The 22509-nt window shown below is 46.4% G+C and overlaps 1 long non-coding RNA gene across 2 annotated transcripts; it reads right to left on the reverse strand.

Annotated features, from left to right (window-relative positions):
* Positions 1 to 475: 475 nt before the first annotated feature.
* Positions 476 to 11335, reverse strand: LOC129061081 (uncharacterized). Of its 2 annotated transcripts, XR_008528063.1 has the most exons (4): positions 11261 to 11335; positions 11006 to 11127; positions 4318 to 4430; positions 476 to 1232 (listed from the first exon to the last, which is right to left on the reverse strand). It is a non-coding gene; the product is annotated as an uncharacterized LOC129061081 (long non-coding RNA). The 2 variants fall into 2 exon arrangements; XR_008528062.1 differs by lacking the exon at positions 4318 to 4430.
* Positions 11336 to 22509: the final 11174 nt, after the last annotated feature.

Below are 22509 nucleotides of genomic sequence, written 5' to 3' on the forward strand. Positions count from 1 at the left end.
TTGGCTTTGTCCGTGGGGCCTTTATACATGTTCTTTGACTTGACCTTCCCCTTCTTTTCCCCATTACCCCCTGCCCTCTTCCCCTCTCCAATATACTTTCTTATTCAACAAGGATGCTGCCAAGCCTTTGTGAAGAAGGTGCGCGCCTGTCGGGATGAACATGCAGGCACTGTTTTAAGCCATCCACAGCAACGGCTGCCCAGAAGGTGAGGTGCCAGTGAGGGTGTAAACTGGCCCCTGGAGTGAGTCCCTAACCCCACAACCATTGACGGGGAGCAGCTCTCCAAGCCTCCTGAGAATTCCCACACCAGCTGGAGCCCTGTGGTTTCCCCAGGTATGTGAGGACACGTTGAGATTCCTGGCTGGTTCACGGCTGGCCCATAAAGGCTCACTTTCTCCCGCAGGTCTTCACTGAAGACACCAAGCTTCCTCCATGCCTCTTATCAAGGCTCTGTGAAAAGGTACATAGGCGAAGGGCTGTGTGAAAATGGGTAAGAAACAAATGCCCTTTGGCTACTAGAGAAATCACTGTCTGGGGAGTTTAATAGGACCAGGCAGCTGCCCTACACGGGCTGTGTGGACTCGCCGGGAACTTTTTTAAATGAGGTGTCTCCCTCCTCCAGGCCCAGGTGAGTGAAGGCACCGCAGAGAGGCCTCGAGTGCAGGGCCGTGTGTGTCAGGCGCAGCTTCGCCCTCCTGCAATGCCAGGGGTCTGGTCCTTCCATCTCTCTGTGCCCCTTCTCCCGTCTGTGAGATAGGGATTGAACTCCCGCACGGACAGTCGGAGAACGCGGCAGGAGGGGGCGAAGGATTCTAGACTTCTCGAAAGCGATCCATAAATACAAATCCTCCCTGTTGCTTTAAATGAGCGATAGGGGAGGTTATGAATCAAATCCTACGAAGCAACTGCACTTCAAATTCCAACCTGACTCAGTACCCAGGGAGAGCTCGCTGCTGGGGAAATGACTTCATAAACTGGAGAATCCTTTTGAAACATAATCATTCACTCCTTATTGCTCTGTTGTGTCAGTTTATAATTTGGCACTCGGCTTCTCCTTGAAGACTGGCAGGTGGGTTGCATCCTGTGTGAGGACCTGAATCCACAGTTACCTCAGAAACGCAATGTGCTGAGGGTCTGTGTGCTTCGGAGGTTGTGCTCAGAATCTGACATCAAATGGTCAAGGCTCAAACCCCAGTTCTATCTCTTTCTAGCTGAGCCTCAGTTTCCATATCTGTAAAGGAGGAAGAATATCCACCACATAGGGTTGTTATGAGGATTGAGGCAATAGAGCAAGAAAAGCACTTCAGACAGTGTTCAGCCCACAGTAAACATTCCCCAAGTGACAGCAGCGTTATTGTTAGAGCGTAGGGCCCCTCCCCTGCCTCTCTCTCCGAGTACACACTGTCATACACACATACCCACACCAGTGCCAGGACTACGGGGAGGCAAGCTAAGAGTCTAGGATGCAAAACCTAAGGAGGCACACACCCACCGGTCTGTGCAAATGCAAGAGCGAGCGCCTCCAATTCTGCGACCTACTCACCTTGCTTGCCTTACTCTTGTCTTCACGCATGTATACACGCACTCATTCATGCACATGCACATGCACAACAGATAAGAAAACGGAGACCTAAGGAAATGTAAGGAACCTGCGTCTTGTGCACGGCGACACTGAGGAGTCCAGCTAGATCCTCCTCCCCTCGCCCCGCTCTGCCCTCCCGGGTATGAGTGAAAGGATTCAAAAAAAGGACAACGACTCTGGATAACTTGGCCACATGGCTGCAACCGTGCCTGTAACTTGCAGAGGGGAGAGGTGGCAACTTCCTGGGCACCCAGGAAGCTTTCACCTCACGTAGATTCTCCCACTGCCTGTGAATGCGGCCAGCCTCGCTTTGGAGGCTGACCCCATTTTACCCTGAGCAAGACCAGTGCTCAAGGAGGACGCAGTGGGAGGGTCTGCTGGTCACTTACACAAGGGCCATTCCGATGGGTCGGTGTTCATGTCTCACTAGTGGTTACTTTAATACTAACCTGTGTAAAAAGAAGCTTCCAGAGGCCACAGAGTATTGACCTACCCTCAACAAGGCCACAAAGTCAAATTCAATAGGTGAAAAGTGTCTCAGTGTCTTTATAGCTCCTCAGAGCTTCTGTTCTTGACTCTCAAACCCGCTGCCCATACTCCTTCCCATCCTGGAGGAGCTACCTACCCAGCTGACAGCCCTTTGAAAAGCCATCATCCCAGGGTGCTAGGTGCCCCCCATTTTCAAGCCTGCTCTGCACAGGGCCAGGAGGTCTCAACACCAGCTCGACCGTGAGCCTGGATCAAAGCAGGGGAGCGTGAGACACTCAGGGCCACCCCCTGGTCGCATCAGGGCTTCGTCTTGCTGCACAGACAGTGACCTTCCCCTGACCAAGACTTTGACTGCCCATCCCTGCTGGGTGTCTGCCTTCATTTCCTGAGAACACTCCCACTACCAGGCTAGGACTGAGTTCAGTTGGAACACCCTGTACCCCTAGCTCCTTCTCCCCCCGGCCCCCCAGGCACATGCACAGCCCTGGCTCTTGGCAACGTCCTTTCCTCCACACTGGACCTTGAGTTCAGACTCTGGCTGGGTCTCTTCCCAGCTGGGCGTCTTGCTTCAGCTTCTGCCAAAAGCTGACTCTGAGACAAAGACCTGAGAGCAGGTAGCTGTTTGGAAGGTCATCTGAGGAAACTGTGAGGGAGCAAGGAAAGGAGATAAGAGAGAAAGAAAAGCCTAGAACAGACAGCCTAATGAGAAGTTGACGACCGTGGGCAAGAACCTCTGAGAGATGGCAGAGAACACAAACCTCAAAACTGACCGACCGAAGGCTAAAGACAGCTATTTGGCCACCAGCGCCCAACTGTCTGGGTGTGAGGGCTGATCTTGGGACCTAACTCTCCACCATGTGCACCTGGCTGTGTCCTGGCTGTAACTTCTGCAGCCCAGGAAGCCCTGCAGCCCAGAGGAGCAGGGGCGCAAGGGAAGAAGGCACCAGGGTGATCAGAAACTCAACCGGCGTGACCGATGACCTCCGGGGAGGCACAGATGACATCGCTTCAGAGCCAGCAACATCTGCTGCTGCGAACAGACTTCCTGAACCGGTAAAGTGTTTCTCTACATGTTTAAGGGCACTTCCTACTTGGAGCCTTTGTAATTCCCAGTTTTCCCCTCCCCCTCCCTTCCACCACCCTGGCCTTCAATTCTCTCTCTTGGAAAGCAGACTAAGGAAGGAGAAAGAATGAACGTCAGACACAGTAGTGGTCTGACAATTCCCTCCCACGCTTCACTCATAGCACCTCCATTGTCATAGGCCAGGCTTCTGTCTTTGGCTGGGCTCCCCAGAAGACACCCTGAGATGAACAGTGGTGTGTGCTAGCGATTTATTAAGGACATGCCCCCAGGGGAAACTCATGAGTTGAAGCAGCAGGAGAGAAAGCCGAGGAAAACCTCATCATCAGGAGTGGTCCCGGCCTGATCCCCCAGAGAGCTCTAGAGTGTAACTTACACCCCAGAGCTGCCCTGGGCTCTCCTCCTCCTGTACTGACAAATTATTGGGAGGGACCCCTTCAGAAGGAAATAGGTTTCCAGAACCTTCCGGTATTCCACCAGTGTGGGCAAAGCGGGCTCCACGGGCCCAGCTGCGGTGCCCACCATTGGGAATGAAAGGGCCCCTCAGAGTGGGAAGGGGACTTGGCAGGGTGCGCATGGGGCACCAGTGTCCTCTGCCACAGCTACCAGAAAAACTTTCAGTGGGACAGGTTTTGCTGCTCGGTTCCGCTTGGTTCCAGCGGACTAGACTGTCCCTTGCGGGGTTTTTGTTGGTTTTTTTATTTACCACCCAGTTCTGAAAGTCTGTAATTCTTGAGCACAGAGCAGCAGACCCTGGTGGGGGACAGGGTGCTAAATGATCCCCTCAGGACTGGAAATAGTTCCTAAGTCACACCCTACGAGTGCCTGGAGCAAAGGCCCAAACACAGCTGGTGGCAGCAATTTGCAGGTCCGAAAAATCGAGTCACAAAAATAGAAGAATGACTGAATCTCACCCATCAGAGATGGCACACAGGAAAGAAGGCATAGCAACTGCCCCCTCCCCCGCTTCCACCCCCTCCCTCTTTCTTTCTCTAGAGGTTTTGGCTGAGAATAGAAATTGAGAAGGTGCTGACTTGTGTGTTGCAAAATGTTCCCCATTGATGGCATACAACTGTATTTCGTTTCCATTTGATAATTCTTCAGAATAAGCCTTAAGATGTGCAAAATGAGAAATAAAGTGTAATTGCAAGGCGCTAAAAGTACCTTGAAAAAGATATGTCTCATCCTCTCTCCTCTGGGTACCAGTTTGAAGTTGGGTAAATTTTCTTGAGTCTTATGCATCAGGAAAAATATGTATGACAGAGTCAAATATTTACCTTAAAATATAAAAAATTCCATGAGTTCATCATTTCATACGTATTTATCCCTAGGGTAATGTCATATCGCAGGACATGGTCATATTTCCCTTAAAAAAAAAAAAAGACTTTGGACCCTACCTTGGAAATATCCACTTTTCATTCTCCAGATGCATTTTATCACTGGCAATCAGGAAGATATTGGAGGAGTGCATTCGTTTTGACTGTGCATAAAAAGGTAAACCTGTCCTTTCTGAATTGCCAACAGCAGAAAATACATTCAAGATCGAATGGGATGTCAAAACCAATTAAATTCTTGCTTTTGCTCATAACTATTTCAGGTAAGCAAGAGCTGAAACGTGTCAAGAGTGAGATCTTGGTGATACTAACTCCACTCACCCATTCAACCAGTAATTACAGAGTGTCCCGTATGAGCCAGCGTCATCCTGAGCGCTGGGGACACTGCGGTGAACAAAGCAGACCTCCAAGGAGCCTTCAAATGCTGAAATATTAGGCCCATCATTTTCCGAACCTGGCATATGTCTTGGAAAGATGTTTCCATTTTTAACACTCTGTCTGCCACTCTGATAAATAATGTTCTCTCAGCTTCCCACAAGGAGAATTAACTTGGGAAAACAAATCAGTTATCGCTTCACTCATTGTTACTGTAACAGAAGAATTAGTTGGTTTTTAATTAAGGCTGAGGGAGGGTGGGAGAGCAGTAGGCAGAGAAAGGCCCACGTGATTGGATGCAGAAGAGACGAGTCCCCTCTTTTGCTGTGGTGTCTAAAATTCTCGCTGTGAGAGCAGCTTCTGCAGGTTAAGGCATTTTATCCGGGAGGCCCAGCTCCATGCATTTCCTGCCTTGGAAACAGGTTAGCATCCACCAGCATGGCCTGAATGAGGTTTAACATCAGCCACTTTCAGGGAGGGACTCAGTAAGTATCCTTGTTCTGAAGGTGAGTGAGCTGAAGCTTGGAGAGGGGAGGCAGCGTGCTCCAAGTCACACAAATGTCAGACGGTGTCAGGACTCAAATTCAGGCAGTCTGATTCCGGCTGCTCTGACCCTTTCGCCTGTATTAACTTCTAACTCATAAAAAAGGGCCTGGACGTGTCCAGTAAATTTATCACCCATCTTTTTTTTTTTTTTTTAAATCACTACTATACTTTAAATTACACAAGGAATTCATGTTCATTGGAAGAAGAAGAAGAAAAAGAAGAAGGAAGAGGAAACGAAGACAAGAAATAAGGGAGAGAAGTAAAGGAAAATACAAAAGAAGGACAAAGGAGAATCTGTTGTGTTTCCAGCACCCATAGGCCATTCATTCTCATGCGAACGCACAAGAAGCTACGTAATAAACCTGACAAGCTGATGGGGGCCCAACAGCCTTCCTTACAAACTTGGAGACCAAAAGTAACCCCACAGGATCATCTGATCATAAACTCCTAACTGGACAGGCCCTGGTGAGCAGTCACTTCCCAGGCCCATCACTTCCTCAGCGAAGGTCAGTCTTGACCTTAAGGGAGCCCTGTCCATTGTTCTAAAGTATCTAGAAAAACATGCTTTCAAAATGTCAGAGTTATTCCCTTCCCCGGACACAAGACCTTGACATTCCCGCTGTGTTACCTTGTGGCCCGCCTGCCATCCCCGGGTACCGTGTCATCACTGCCCCCATGCCCACCAGGGTAGAGAGAGCACGTGTCTCTCCACTTTGCTTTTTACCCGTTCCTAGAGACTTCCCCCCTTTATCTTCTCCCGCCTCCTTAGGCTGACCACTAAAGAGTTCATGTAGCTTGCCTTGCATTTTTCTCCTTAGATTCTAAATGTATAAAATAAGCTGGAAAACAGCCATTCTCCGGGCATGTCCTCAAACTTGGCTCCAATAAGCGCTTACAAAGCTTTCTGCAAGTTTGGGCATTCTTTCCTCAACACTCAACAGGGACAGTGTGGCCCCGGAGGGCCCCAAAATTGGTTCTTATTCGGAGAAAAACTCCCTGTTCGTGTACATAAGATACAGCTATTTATCCATACAATACATGAACAGATAAATATTCAGTATATCTGTAGCATTAAAATTTCACTGGGAAGCAAAATTAGGGAAAAAACAAGAAAGGGGGAAACAAAGGAAAAAGGGGAAGGTCAAGTCAAGGAACGTGTATAAAGGACCCGTGGACAAAGCCAAAGGGGGGAAGGGTTGAGGGCGGGAGGTGGGGGTGGGTGGGGCACAGGAAAGCGGTGGTGGGAAAATGGAAACAAATGTATTTGGACAATAAAAAAAATTAAAAATAATTTAAGGATTTTTGAACAGGCTCCAAGGATGGTGGGGTAATAATTTTTTAAAAGTTGAGAAATACTGCCATAGATACTGATTGTAACATCTCAGTAGCTATCTGCCCAAGTTTTTCTATCATGCTATGTTTTCTTTTACAAAAAAATGGCATTATATGTGTCATACATTTCCATGTCTCTAAGCATTATTCATAATAACATTTTATACCATTAACAAAGCATTTGGCGTATGGCATCTCATGTGACTCACAGCCATTTTTCAGTTGAAGAAATTGAGCTTTAGAGAGGTGCAGAAACTTGCCTCAAAGTCTCTTAAGCAATATAAATAGCAGAGCCAAGATTTTAATCCATTTCTTAAGATCATTGGGTTTACCTTGCTATTTTTTCCTAGCCTCTTGAGTAGAAAGCTTATTTTATTTATTTCCAATTTCTTTTAACTTTCTAAGAAAAGCTATAAATGTTCCTCAGATATCTCGTAGGCTCATCCCAAAGTGTATATAGTTTCTCCATCAGACAGACACAAGATCTTCCCTGCATTTGCTAACTTGTTACCAGTTTCCAATGGGCCATTGAGAGAAGTGACTTTGTTAAACCTGCAGAGCGTTCTCCTTCCTGTGAACTTGTAGCTTCTTAGGTGATACTGCTACCTGTCCCTAAACAGGACTTCAATAGATTTCTGGCCCTTGGTCTGGCATGAGGAGGCTGTTGCAGGCACACCTTCCCTAGTGAACTCCTTTACCTTGACCTTGTTCTAGACCCCACACCCAGTCCCCACACTCGGGGGTCCTGTTCACAGAATCAGCGAGGGGCTGACCATTGGTTTAAATCAGCCCCAGGCAGCTGGCAGCAAATAGGCCTTGAGAAGAAACAACCATAAGAAACACTGGTCTAGTTTTTGCCGTGAATTCAATCATAGTTTTTGTTTCGATTTTTTGAAAAGGAGAAGATGGAAAATGTCTGTCTGTTCAAGTCCTGCCAGCCATAAAGTCGAAGGAGAGCAGTGTGTGCAGGTAGGCAGGTGGGTCCCAGCAGTGGAGGGTCCGCACAGGGCCAGTCCGGCCTCCTGGAACCCTGCACCCTGCAGGGGTGCCCAGGAAGAGGCACCGCACACAATCAGAACCTCCCTCGGTACATCACTCTCAGGACATGGACAGTCTGCCTCTGTCGCGGCTGTGGCTGGGGTTGGTCCGGGGTCTTCTGGGAGCCTCTCCCCACCGCCTGCACTGCAGACCACTCTCTGAGCCACCTTAGCCCCATCCAGGCGCTGCTCTTCCAGAGAGAGCAGTGCAGGAAAACAGCCTGCTGTCTTGTAAAACTTGTTCAGCTGGGAACTTGGCTACAAGGGTTACTATGGCAACCTGAGCAGATGCTTTGGGAGAAAACTGTGTTTCCTGTTGGAGTGTAGAGTGTGTGCTTGTGTGCGCACATGGGTGTGTGTAGCACAGAGGAAAAGGATGACAGCACTACTAAGAAAGGTCTAGCCACTCCACGCACGGCCCCAGGATTACCCCGCAAACCGTGTCCCTTATTCCCAGTTGAGTGGACTCCCGACACCATGGCAATTTCAAGACAAGATGAAGCCAGTCCTCTTCAAATGGTCTACACGAGACCCGCGCTGTGGAACTCTTCCCCTCAAAGTGTGTTTCCAGAAAATTTTATGGGAGTACAGTTTCTTCCTAATCTCTCAAGCCAGTGGACCTGCAGGTATCCAAAGATGGATGGGACACTGTGCCTGTCAACTTGGAAATGTTATTGGCAGGTGACAGGTATGCTGAGACTGCTTATGAGAACTGGGTGCATCTTTGAATGTTAATTTACTTAATCTTTGTGAAATTAAGTCTAGAATTTCTACAAGGTGTATCATCAGACATGAATTACAAATTTTAAATCTCGCATTTTCTCAGAGTTTGTAAGAATTTCTGCGTCCTCCTTACCTATTTAGGTAATCCAAGAGTTATATACACTTCGAGTAGTATTTACTTAGTACACTATTTTAAACTCTTGGATATAAATGTCTGAATCGCATGTAACTGTAAAAATGTGAAAGTGTTGATACTATATTTTCTTTAGAGACAAAATGAAACTCTACACAGATCCCTCTCCTCTCAGATATTAATAACAAGAGATGTACTGGGTGCTTATTATGTACCTAGCTCTGTTCTAAGTGTTCTATATGTTCTTATTCACTGAGTCCTCACAATAACAGCACAAAGTAGACATTATTATTATTATCTCTATCTTACGGAAGAGGAAATGCAGACAGAGATAGTCACTGGCAGTAATGGTGAGACCGGGATGCACACTGGGTGATCTGGCTCCACCGCCCTGCCCTGTAACCCTCCCTGGGGTCCTCCTGAGGCCAGGTCTGCCCTGGGGTGGGGCAGGGGGCGTAGGTCCCTGCTCAGAGGCCACCCCAGCACTCTTCTCTGTTGCTCTCCCTGCAGCTCTCTGGCTCTCCCCTCCCCACCCCTCCTGTAGATCTTACTTCCTTTGGGGTGGGACAACAAATTCGTTCACCATCCCACACTCCTTCGGAAACTATTGTTTAGGGTATCAACGTTGGGCTGCTGGTGTGCAAGTAGACTAGGATTTCGAAAGTCTTATCTCTCAGAGTTACAGCCTCTGCCACGAGCTTCAAAAGTTTGTTTTAAAACCCAAAGCTGAGCACTGGCTCACTCCTATCTCCACTTCTCAGTCTGCTCCCCAGGAGATAAGCCCCTGCCTCGTCAGCTCATTTTAGCGGGGGAAGGACCATAGATTAAAATGAATTAGTAGGAATGAAGATACTTCAATTAAAATTTCAAAATATTTTTCCTCTGCGTGTTGTATCTTGGAATAAAAAATTATTAATTGCTTTTGTGGGAAATTCATGAATAAGTAACCAGAATGTGTTAATATTTTAACTCTTCAGATCTGCTACAATGGCATATGTTATGCAAGGTAAGGCGATAGATCAGTTCTCTGTGTCAAAGTGCTTCTTGCAACATCTATTCTTCACAAAATCACCCCAGATTCTAGCCACACGACTAGAGACTACATGTCCCAGCCTTCCTAGAGCTGGGTGTAACCATTTGACCAAATTCTGGCTCAGAGCACTTCTGCTTACTGGACTTGTGAGCTTGAACAGGTCCTAGAGTCTCAGTCACAGAACATCAACACCAGAAAGAACCATGGAGATAAGCCACTTTGAGTAAAGGCAGGGGATGGAGAGATGGACCAAAGACCAGAACTGTGAAGTGAGTTTCCCAGGCTCCCCATGAGCAATTGAAAGGACTGGATCTTGAACACAGTCATCTGCTGGCTATAGAAAGTCCTTGACACTACCCCACAGATCTCTCCCCTTCTCTCCCCTAAGTTTCAGCTTTTTCTTCTGCAACATGAGGCAAATAAGAGCACATAGGTAGTAGATAGAGTGAATATTCGCCTCTGCCAATTCCATTCCACCCCTCCCCACTGGGTAGTGAAAAATTGACCCTACCTTCAGAGGAAGACCCTGATTAGTCTCAGCCAATTTTAGTAACTTCATTTCCCCTGCAAGTGATTGATTCAGCAGCTCAGGCCTAAGCTAATCAGCACTTGGCGTTCTCCGGGTACACAGTTATTGGACTAGGCATGGGCACGTGACCATGACCTACACTGAACCAATGAGGATTAAGGAAAGATTTGTTTCTTGGAAAGGAAGACATGCTTTGTTTCCTTTTCTCCCTCTCCTTTCTCCTGTCCTCCTCCTCTTCCCTTTCCTCCTTCTCTCTCCACCTCCTCTCTCCCTTCCTGCTTTTTCTCTCCAAACATAAAGGAGCTCACCTGGAGTGCTAATTGAGACCAGTAACCATCATACAACCTAAATTATTCTTGCCCAGGGTTATGAGCTTAAATGAGGCAACATTCAGCACTTAGCCCAGTGCTTGGCCCATAAAAAGTGCTCAGATGACAACAGCCAGTCATACAGTGACAGTCTGTCTGCATCTCTCCTGACTCATAAGGAAATCACCACGTGGTTCCATTCTGTTCAATCTTGGTCAAGGTGTAAGGGACCTTGATGCCCCATCCCATGCAAGTAGTTCAAATTCCCCAACCTCTGTCCAGAGGGGCATCAGGGGGTCCTGGTGGATTATTTTCCAGCCTCAGATGAGGGGGCGTCCACACTTAGGGAGAAGTGGGTACAGCGCCCTCCCAGTTCTACCCCATTCCTCATCCTAAAGACAGGAGGGCCTTCTTCTGCCCCTCACTCTGAGCATTCACAGTCCCCCTGCACCTTCCCCCGCAGGCGGCCTCTTCCTCCCCAGCGCACCAGCCCCAGTTGTACCTGGTTTGGGGAGCAGGAAGCCTTAGTCGGCTGCACGTATCCTGTTGGTCACTGTGGCCTGCAGTTTCCTTAAGTCTTTGATTCTGCCTCATTAGTGGGAAAAAGAGTAGCTTTCCATGTACCTGTGAGAGAAAAGGAGGGGCAGGAAGAAATAATAGGACACATAAAGATAGATTCTGCACCTTTTCAAGAAACAAATGCATTCACCCATTTGAAGCATCTAATGAAAGCATCTGGTTCATTACAAGGACCTACGTCATAATTATTTGTTATAGAGTCATTGCAAACATGGCCCCAATTCTCTGCCTCGGCTCATATATTTGCTTCTTTGCAGTGTGACTTTGCTGCTCCTCCCATCAAGAGGTGGAGACTACTTCCCCTCCCCTTGAATCTCGGTGAGCTTGTGATTTGCTTTGGCCAATGAGATGCGGAGAAAGGGATGGAGTTCCAGAGTTGAGCAAGGCCTTTGGGTGGCCTTGTGTGCTTTTTCTCCACCTGAGCACCCTGCCTAGCTACCACAAAAATAAGCCCAAACCAACCTGCTGGAGGATGGGAGATCACGTGGAGGAAAGACAAGCCAACCCCGGGAGTGCAAACGCACGTGTGAGCCCAGTTAATATCAACAGAAAATGCGCAAGGTTAGCAGAACTGCCAGCCAACCCACAGATTCATGACCTGGAATAAATGTTTATTGTTGTACGCCACTGAGTTTTCTCTGGTTATTTTTTAATGCAATATACTTGTGGCAATAACAAACTGATATGTTGGGATTTTTTTTAACTGTTATTCTTTTAAACAGACAGTTGGCTGAAGAGGAAGGAGTAATTCTGTGGGCAGGCTGCCCCGGCAGATGGAGCCCCCTGGTCAGGCTGTTCACGGACTGGAGAGATGGGGACGGTGCACCAGGAAGAAGACAGCACCTCCGCCTTTGCCACCGCGGCCCTGCACGGGTCAGCGGTCTTCCCATCTTCGCTCGCGCGCACAGCGCCAACGCTTTTGAAGAACAAAACACCCCATCACCTATTTTTAAGTTCATGTGTAAAAGTTTTCCTAAGTTTAGTGATTGCAAGGGATATAATTTTCTGCAAATGTTGACATTTAAACATGAAACTATCAGCCTTTTAAAATATTAAAGGGAACCTGGAACTCGTAATAATCTCATGTTCACCACCCAATTTAAAATACATGAATAAGCTCTTCCGCACTGTTGAGACATTTTACTGCTTTTGCTTTTCTCCTGGAATTTATATTTCTTTCCTACTTCCTTCACAAACCTTTAACATAATTTAACACTTAAAATTTGAAAATCTTTTACTGATCAGCCCATTATACATTTAAGAAACATTAAATATATATTTTAGTACATTAAAAAATGTATTTGATTCTTGTGACCTTAAAGCTCTCTGTATTTTTTTTTAAATGCTTCTGAATTGAATTATCACAACACCTAACAAAACTGCAAAAAAGTTACCAATTTTGGTGACTTTTTAAACATAAAAAGTTGAATATAATTGGAAATGCATCTCCTAATGAGATGAAATATGGTCTAACTTTTTATATGCATTTAATGAAATAGAAAGATATATTCTACTGAAAACTAATCAGTCTAGAAGCTACAATAATATTATTCTTGTTAATGGGAGGTAGAAAAGATTATATATTTTATATGGTAAAATAAAATGAGCATTAACTATCATTGGATTATTTTGGGATGTGATTTCATAAAGAGAATTTTAAATTATCTTCCTGAATAGCATCCAAAACAAGTTACTTAAAATTTTTATCTGTGGGTTTTACTCGATGTGTCCTGAGAATTGTGAATGTCTTGGCCAGCCTTTCAGCTCTATTTAAACGAACCAGTGTCACTAAACTACATTCTCAGGCTGTGCTATGCTGTTCTTCCTTTCAGCTGAAGACCTGACCTGGGATTAGTACTGAGCGTGGTTGGAAAGCATTGCTTACATTTAAATACATTTTTTAAGGCTGAGTTCTTTTTCCTTTAGCACTCAATGCTTCTGACTAATGCTCTCTTCACTTTGCTGTCATTGGACTCTCCTTCAAGAAGGAAAATTATCTTGGCTCCTACCACTCAGGCTACCATATGTCCATATTCAGAACATCCTAACGTGTCAAAATGCTATTTCTTAGCCCATCTTTCTCCTTAACTTAAAATGCATAAGATGGGGAAATACGAGAGTCCACAGGGTAATGGAATCCTGATGAAGCAATAAAGGACTTCTCCCCTTATTTTCTCTATTCTTCCTGAGGTTTTCACAGTCAGATGGGGGTGGGGGCCAGTGAGTGAGAGGTATGGGTTTTTTTTAGTAATAAAGTAGCAGCACAAATTTTGTAAACTCAAGAGTGGTCTCATGCACATCAAATGAGAAAAATGTGCTTATGGAAATTAAGGAGCTAGAAAATGATTCCCTGAAAACAACCGATGCTCCGTGCCCTTTGCAACCTTTTCGCAGGCGCCTAGGGGCTGCTGCCTTCCTCACTGGGCGCTTTCCTACCTATGCAAAAGGTCCTGCATCCACCGGCCTGCTCATTGTACCCCGCCACACTGGGTTGAAGGGAAGAAAGAGGACTCCCATGTCCATTTTACACAGGTGTGGACAGAAGGCAGGGAACATTAGATGACTGTCCCAGAGCCTTGTATGCAGTCAGGGACAGCACCAGGATCCCCAATCCGGGGCTCAGCCCTTAGATTAGGACCCGTCCTGGATGCTCTAATGTGTTGACTGAGGGTCTTCTGTTGCCACCCCGGTCCAGCCTGAGGGTGTGGTCCTGCAGTGCCTGCACCTATGAGACTCCAGGGAAAGTTGAAATAACATTGATAAGCTATTCATAAAGAAATGTATCTGTATTAATTGATTGATGAATACATAGATAGATGGATCGACAGAGAGGGGCAGAGAGAAAGAGAACAAGTGATTACATAATTCCTGTTGATTACATAATTCCTGTTAGGACTGCATATTTCCAGCATAAAAAAAAAATGAGACAGATATAAAATACCATATTTTGGCTCTCACTTGCAGTGTATGAAACTGTCTATTTACCCATGACCCTATCAATAGAGAATGCCATCAGACTTTTAAATATTCACCAATCCGAAGAGTTTAAAAAGGGCTTCTTGGGTGGTTTTAATTTTCAGCACTTTTATATTTGGTGGGAAGACAGCACATGTTTGCAAAGCTGTCAGGAGGGGACCCAGGCTGTTGGGGGTCATGCCTCAGCCACGTGGAGACGACCAGTCTGGGAGACGGTCAGCTGCAGGGAAAGGGAAGCAAACCTGATAGAAAAGGGAGGGAGAGTCCCCGGCTCTAGGCACCGGCCCCCGCCCACACTGGACTCCTCAGCCAGTGAGTCCCCTCTTCAGATTTAAACTAGTTCAAGCTGGGGTCCTGGTGACCTGCATCTGGAATGAGGATGCTCACACAGCCCCTTCAGGCCGCTTTGGTCCGGTTGCCGGGTGGGCCCGCCACCCGCCTGGCCCGGGACCAGCACACCCATGAGAAGGCACCGCACAGCCCCACGGAAGCTGTCTGGTGGTTTCTAATACACAGTGAACAGACAATGGCCATGTGGACCAGCAGTGTTGCTCCTAGGTATGTACCCCGGGGAAAAGACTGCCTATGTCCCCGAAAGATAGAGCTGCTTTGATCATAGTAAACAAACCCTAGAAATTGCCCAAATGCCCATTAACAAGAAAATGAAAAAAGAGAAGAAAAAAACAGGCATTTCTTCTGACAAAAGACCACTCAGCAATAAAAATGAATAAACTACTGGTCCATGTGACATCATGGAAGAATCTCACAGGCATAACATTGAGCAGAAGCCAGACATAAAAGAATACCTTTCATATGTTTCCATTTTTAAGAAGTTCAGAAAGAGGAAAACCAGCCTACCGTGATGGGGTCACAACACATGCAGCCCCCACAGAGGGTGCATCCTGGAAAGGTCAGGGGGGGCCGCTCTCTGGGGCAATGAAATACCCCATAGTTTGGTTGGCGGTAGTTACGTTGGGTGTTTGCAACTGTCCAAATTCATCAAGGTTTACATTTTTCAATTATACCTAAAAAAAAAAACCAACAGTAAAAGAATATCATTAACAACAACATAAACCACTGTAGGGGACCGAAGCAGCACATTAGGGGATCACTTCCACCAGCCAGAGGTGACCCTGAATCTGTCCTGGCCAGACGGCAGCCCCTGTGTGTAAGAGGTGAGGTCTTCATTCTCAGCAGGTCCCCAGCTCCCCACGAACACTCCTCAGAAGCAGTGTCTCTCACCCGGCTTTGCTGCTCAAATGTTGTCCCTGCAGGAGGGGCTGGTGTCCAGGCAGCCCAAGGCTCTGGATCAGACAGACGTCCCCACCCTGGCCAGCCCTTGGAACCTGTGTGAAGGGCATGGCAAGGGCTGCCTTGCAGGGTCATTTTGGTGGTCCCAGATGTCAGGATACGAGGCTGGACATCATCCATCCTGTACGCATGAGGGCCGCTTTATGATTTGTTAACAGGAACCACGTGCACAGAAGGCCAGGCCCTGGCTCCGGGTGGGGAGGGGAAAGTCAGGGGAGTTTTGTGCCCTCCAGGCCAAGTCCTGAACGCCGTACTCCAGGTGAACTAAAAGCTCTGCAGCAGATTCACTACAAGTGGCTCCCACCTTCTTTCAGCCATTAGGGGATCGTGTGGAACAGGAATCTTGGGTCCAAAGCCTCACCCACGCCTCCCTGCTAATGCCTGGAATCCATCTCCAGTGTTTTAAGAGAGCCGTGGGGAGGACTTCCAGGGGAGCGTGGGGGGTGGGAAGGCTGGGCGGAGTGGGGACTCTGACCACAATGGCAGCACAGAGGAGCTGGAAGGGTCGCAGGGAGAAGGAAGGCGATTGTTGAGAGGTCCCCAAGGGTGACGAGAACGCAGGACTCCAGGGCAGACTCCGGTGTGGTTTGGGTGAGGGCCTGGGTGCCGAGCACAGCTGTGGCTGCATCACACGGGGCCATAGCTACGGGCCCCTCATGGCCAGTGAGCACTTGACATGGGGCTGGTGCAACAGAAAAGCTCTACTTTTAATACCATTTAATTTTAATTAAAGTGGAAACGGAAAATCTGAAGATAAAAATATTTTCCACTGAATACAACTTCATTTGAGAGTATCACATATCTTGTATCATAAAAATTGAAAAACCAAAATTCCTTCACCTGGTTATTTTTAATGTGACTACTAGAAAACTCAAAATTATGTAACAGGCTCGTATATGCCTCCATTGCACAGCGATGTCCTAAGAGGTTAATACACCGGGTTGATTCCACTCTGGCCCGTCCCAGCAGGCGGGGTTGGGGGGAGCAACCTGGTGGCCATTCATTTACGTGCATCACCACACCGACCATATTCACATGGGCTCAGCGGTTAGAGTCTGCTCATCTAACTAAGTCATCCCGTCAGAAGTTTGGAAAAATATGACATTTGTAGTTGAACAATAAAAAACAATCAAGCAATGAATCAATCCATCAATCAAAGTTTGAGAAAACATACAAATAGATAAACAGGGACCCTGGCACCCAGCGCCTCCCTGGGACCCTGCTGCCCGGGCACCGGCCCCAGTCCAGAGGGATGTCAGTGAACCATGGCTGCTCACCTTTTAATTCCTATAACTCCACGAGCCCCAGCTCATCAAAGTCCCAGATGGCTGTGTGGATACCCAGTCAGATAGTGTTCCTGGGACAGCAATGTGTATGAATGCATGGCTCTGCCCCTCTCACTGGGAGGCAAGAGGAGGGCCTCTCATGTGAACAGTTTTTTCTATCATGTAAAACGCGGGTGGGATGTCTAATCGCTATGTTGTATACCTGCAACTCATATATATTGTATGACAACTATAATTGAGAAATAAATTTAAAAATGAAAAAAATAAGTTAGGAAAGAAATATAAAAAATTAAAAGGTTATTATTCTAAGTCATAGAAAGCTCTTACACTTGTACTTTTAAAACGTTATCATGCCAGCAGAAAAAAATAAGCAAAGGAAATGTAGATTAAATCACAAAAGAATAAATATCAGTGACCATTGTAAGCATATAAAAAGACACTCAAGGCCTCCATACCAAAGAAATAAAAAATAAAACAAAGGCAGTTGTCCTTTTTCAAGTATATAGTTGACAGGTGTTTTAATTGATAAAATAGACAGAGTTTCATTGAGGGAGGCTCACTTATTAAAGAAGATGATGACGACAACGACGAAGAAGAAAAAGGAGGAGGAGGGAGAGGAGAAAGAGAAGAAGGAGGAAGAGGAAGAGGAGAAGAAGGAGAAGGAGAAGAGGGAGAGGGAGCGGGAGGGGGAAGAGATGAAGGACAGTTGGTTTTCCGAAAGTGAGCTCCCCACCCCCAGAAGAGATTAACAAGAAGCTGGCTACCGACCCTTAGAGATGGGGCATTCTAGGCTGCAGGGAGAAATTGCGCTGCCAAGATGCGCACTGCCTCTGTGAACAGTTGGCACAGCAGTAGAGGCTTTGTAGAACAGGTTCTTTGGGACCTAACTTTCTGCATTTTTATGTTAACACATCAGGCGCCTATAGACAGAAACTAGGGCAAAGAGACTATCCTCAAAGCATTAACAAAGGGCAGGTGCACTGACATCAAATTAAGGACAAGCCCAGTTTTCCAAGGTAATATGATGCATTTTTAAGTGTGTCCACGTTCTATTTGGCCAGCCCCTTTTTGAGTGATGAGTTAGCAAATGTGGCCCAGCCAAGGGCGTTCCAGACGGCCCGGTCAAGCTGGCCTGGTGTGACGCAGCTTGCCACGTTGCTCCAGAGAAGTGGCCTTAAAAAAGCAGCAGCCCTTGCTGCAAACCAGAACCCAGGAGCCAGCAGGTTCATTGTAGAAAATCTCGATCGCTAATTACTGACGTTTTTCAAAAGATAAAATTAATCTCTCCCTCTCCCCCACTTCTCTCTCTGTCTCTGCCTCGGCCAGTGTACACTGATCTCTATCACATACACAAGTAGGTATGTATGTCAGGGTGAACACATTCAAAATGGGAGCAGTCTTCTTGTTGACTCCCCTCTACTTGAGCTGTGTGGAGGGGCATGATTCACTATTGTGCTCACTGTCCCTAACATTAACCTTCCCTCCTCCACCTTAAGGTCAACTTAACTGATTGCGCCTAAAAGTATTACCACCTTACATGTCCTAGAAATTAGCCACCACCTTTACTACTATATTAGGGCCAACCTCGAGGCCATTCCTTTGACAGGTCCTTGGCCCCAGCTTGGCTTCTAAAAGACCCACAGTTCCCTGCTCAAGGCATTGTATATCCACCCAACCACTGAAAAGTGTTTTGAGATGGTTTATAGACCTAAATATGAAAGCCAAAACTATGAAGATTCTAGAGGAAACATAGCAGTTTATCTTGTTGATATGACATTTATGATCTTGGGTAGGCAAAAATTTCTTAAACGGGACACACGCAAGAATTTTTTTTTTTAAAAAGTGAACTAAGCATTCACAAGCTGGGAAAAGAACCAAATAAAGCTAGTTTGTATGCAATAAATTAATATTGATGCAGCAATTAGTGAACTAAAAACAACAAACAGCAGTTGTGGCCTTGATTTATAAACTAACAGGTGATTATTTCTACTATGCTAACACAGGAAATCAAAACCTTTGACAAAGCAGGTGGGGAGGGGGATGCGCGGTTGGTGAAAACACAGGTGTTCCCGACCTTGCCTTGGCCACACTGCCACCCTCCCGCCCTGACCACGTCCTGCCCCTTGACGACAGGACTCCTGCGGGGTGAAATGTGCCAGGGAAGGTCATGGGAAACTCGGTCACCTGCCAAGCCAGAGGCGTCTCTGTGCACAGAGCTGTGTGCAAATCTCGGCCCCGGACCAGTGCTCAGAGGAGCAGCTTTCCAAACAAGCCACGTGGGGCCCAACCACTCACAGTACAGACTTCTCCCCTGAGAAGCCAAGGCTGGAGCTGATGCTGTGAAAACAACTACATTTGAAATTGAGGGATGAAAACGAGAAAAGAAGCAGGAGCAATAACAAGTTACCTCGTCATTGACAAAATGATATTAGAATATCTTAGGAAAAAAACTGACCGAGGAAACTGGAAACAAACACGTCCTAGGCCATGAGGACTGGCAAGAGGGGCCTTGACCCCTGAGCAGGGACGAGGGCAGTCAGGCACAAGGGCCCCCGATAGGAGCGTTCTAGATTTCCTCTGGGAAAATGTGTTCTTCATAAGGGTTGGTGGAAACCCATATTTCAGGTCTCTGGGATATTTTGTTTATATAATTCAAGACAAAAGGGAGGAAGAAAGTCCCTACAATTTGCCAAGAATCCTTTCACTCCCTAGAGGATCTTATCTGGATCCTCCACGGGAGGAAAGGCGGGAGGAGAGCACCAAATATGCAACTCCTCCTGCTCCGGTCGTAAGAGTCAAACTTGTGACACAAGAAGCCAAGGACTCCAAAAATTCGACCTCAGATGATTTCAGTAGCAACATAACTGAAGAAAGAAAAAGAAAGGTGGACGGAGTGAGGAGAAACTGGAGAAGAAACGGACCACCCAAGAACCCAGCCAGGAAGAAGCTGCTAAGCAAAGACACAGCCAACACTCTGAAATCTCCAACAAATAAAACAAAATATAATCCACATGTAACTGGGAAGGACATTCTATCTCTGAAAAGAGTGAGGTTGGAGAAAAATTGTAACACTGACAATCCTGGCAATATAAGTGTATGTTTCCCGTGATGTTGCCCCATCGCAGTGTGCCAAAAAAATTCAGACCAATTCGAGTGAGAGGGAAGCTACTGCACAATTTAGCCCCAAAGAGAAAATTAGGTCAGATTCCAAAGAGAAGGCTTGGCCATCTCTTTGTGACTTCTGTTGGAAACATTTCGTTTTTGGCTGACCAAGTATTTAACGTTTCATAAAAGTCTTCAGATAAATGTATTACGAAATGATTTTTTAACAAAAGACCCAGGAACTCTGGGAGGGGGAGGGGAGTTCAGAAGGGAAAAGGCCTAGAATAGTCATCTTCCGTTCCAGGCCAAAACCTGCCTGAGGTCCGAGAAAGGCTGAGACCACAGCCAGAGGTTCCGAGTCTGGTCTTCCACGCATGGCGTGCGGAGGCGACTCATGCAGGTATAGGAGGAGAATGTTAGCTCTTCTGTTTATGTTCATTTTTGTCCCCCGCCCCCATGAAAAAAAAGACATAAATTAAGATTTTAAATTATTTAACACAGACCGCCACGGGGGCCCTGCCTCACTCACCGTGTCAGAGCCCCCGGTCACTTGGACTCGGACTTGATTTCTTTTACAGAGAGGCTGCCAGTGGAACCCCCGCTGTCCTGCCATGTGGCCGATGAAATGGATGGAGAGAGGGTATGATCCAGCTTTAAATACGGGTAAACTTGGCAAATGATTTAAAAACATTCCTGCAAAGGAAGTTACTAAAGATAACTCTAACGATGGAAAAACAAGGGAACAAGGAAATGGCCTAATACAGGAGTGTCCAACCTATTGGTGTCTCTGGGCCACACTGGAAAAAAAAAGAGTTGTCTTGGGCCACACATTAAATACAGAAACACTCGCGAAAACTGATAAGCAAAACACAGGTCCATGCATAATTTCTGTGGTATCTGCCACCACATATAAATAAAAAAGTCCTCACATAATAACCCCAATTATACAATGGCCCTTTCGATAATCTTTTAAAATCATCGAGCAGGCCCCAAGTTTGTAGTCACTAATATAGAAAATGTACATATATGAGTAATAAACTTAGTATAAAACTTACTAATGAACCCAAATAATGTTTTAAGTAAATTAAAATATGCGGCCCATGGGCCACGGGTTGGACCCCCCTGGAATGAACATTCCTTGCCCTGCACTGTCCTCGTCGACAGCCACAAACTATGTGTGTTGGCCAGTGAGCACTTGAAATGTTTTCTAGTATGACTCAGGACCCGAAATTTAAATTTGCTTTGATTTGATTTAGATTTATATTTAAAGCTGATACCCATTTCCATTCCTGGAAACCTTCTTCTAAGTATATTTGGAATGACTTGAGTCTGTGAATCTATTCTGGCAACTATAAAGTTTATGAAATCCAAGCACAGATCAAGAATTTCCAATAATTTTTAGCAATGCACTTGAGTACGCTGTAAATGCGAAATACATACTGGACTTCAAAGGCTTGGTATGAAAAAAAGAATATAAAGTATCTCATGAATAATTTTAGATTATGTGTTGAAATGGCAATATTTTTAATATGGGGCAGTTAAAATATGTATTTCTAAAATTAATTTCACCTTTTAAAAACTTTTTCAATATGGCAACAAGCACACTTAAAATTCCATGAGTGAGTCACATGAAATTTCTACCAAACAGCCCTGGTGGGGATGAGCTGTCTTCTTACACCAGATGACCCATCTTTGGTGGCCCTGGAGGATCTTGGAAAATATTGAATGCCGTCTACCTCCCTTGAAGTTCTTTATTTCAGAGCAAGTTCACCAGACAAAGAAAAAACATACACAACATGGGCACAAAAACTGCTGGGGTCACTTTGTCTGTGCCAGACGTGCGGCTGCCAACACCATCCCTTCCACTGGAAAAGCTCTCCCAAACTTAAAAGAAAATGTCGTTACTTTCACCCCCCTCCTCCTCTTCCTACCTCATGGAGCCATTATGAAGCTATGTGTGAGAACGCTGTGACATCTGCCCAGGGCTGAATAAAATAACAGCCAAGTAAGCACTTTCCCACATGTCCCCTCCTCCTTTGATCTTTACATCACTACGGGACAGGCGATACCCCATTTAGTAGAAGAGAAAATGGGTACCAAGGATCTAAGTCACTTGCCCGAGTCACGTAGCTGGTATGGGGTGGAGCTGGTGTCTAGACATCTACCCTGAATGACCAGAAAGGCATAAACACTGGGGAAGTGGACAAGGGACCTCACTCTGGCAATAGTGTTTAAATGAGAAGCTGAGGCGGCAAGTCTCTCTCTCCCTGTGGTCTATCTGCTGGCTGCCCTTCCGGTCCTTGGAGAACAGCCTCTCTCTGCAGGAGCAACAGATACCACGCCAGCTGGGGGAAGCTGCGGGAAGAGAGAAACACTTCCTGAATGCATTCATTGTTTTTTCAGAGCTTTCCAGGAGGAGGGCTGGTTCTTGAGAAATAAGACCTCGTTCTTGAGCTGGCTCTGTGCACTCAGGTGTGCACCCAGGTGGCATCAGTGTGGCCAATCACTGCCTGTTTCTTCAAAGCAAGAACTGACTCTCTGGCTGTGAAGCCACCTTTATTCCTACTGCCCACAGCCCTCCAGCCTCCTGCTGTCCCCTCCAGCCCCAAATGCCTGTTTGACCCCTTCCCAGCCATTACCAGCGACAAGATGATGGAGCAGGACACCCCCAGCCATCAGTGGTTGTACACAGGGATCGGCCCAAGCTGTGGATTCCAGGCCCAGCCTTCGCTTCTGAAAGGTGGTAGTTTGA

Source organism: Pteronotus mesoamericanus, unplaced genomic scaffold (genome assembly GCF_021234165.1).
Source record: "Pteronotus mesoamericanus isolate MK-2021 breed Mesoamerican mustached bat unplaced genomic scaffold, CSHL_Meso_final scaffold_54, whole genome shotgun sequence".
Taxonomy (NCBI): domain Eukaryota; kingdom Metazoa; phylum Chordata; class Mammalia; order Chiroptera; family Mormoopidae; genus Pteronotus; species Pteronotus mesoamericanus.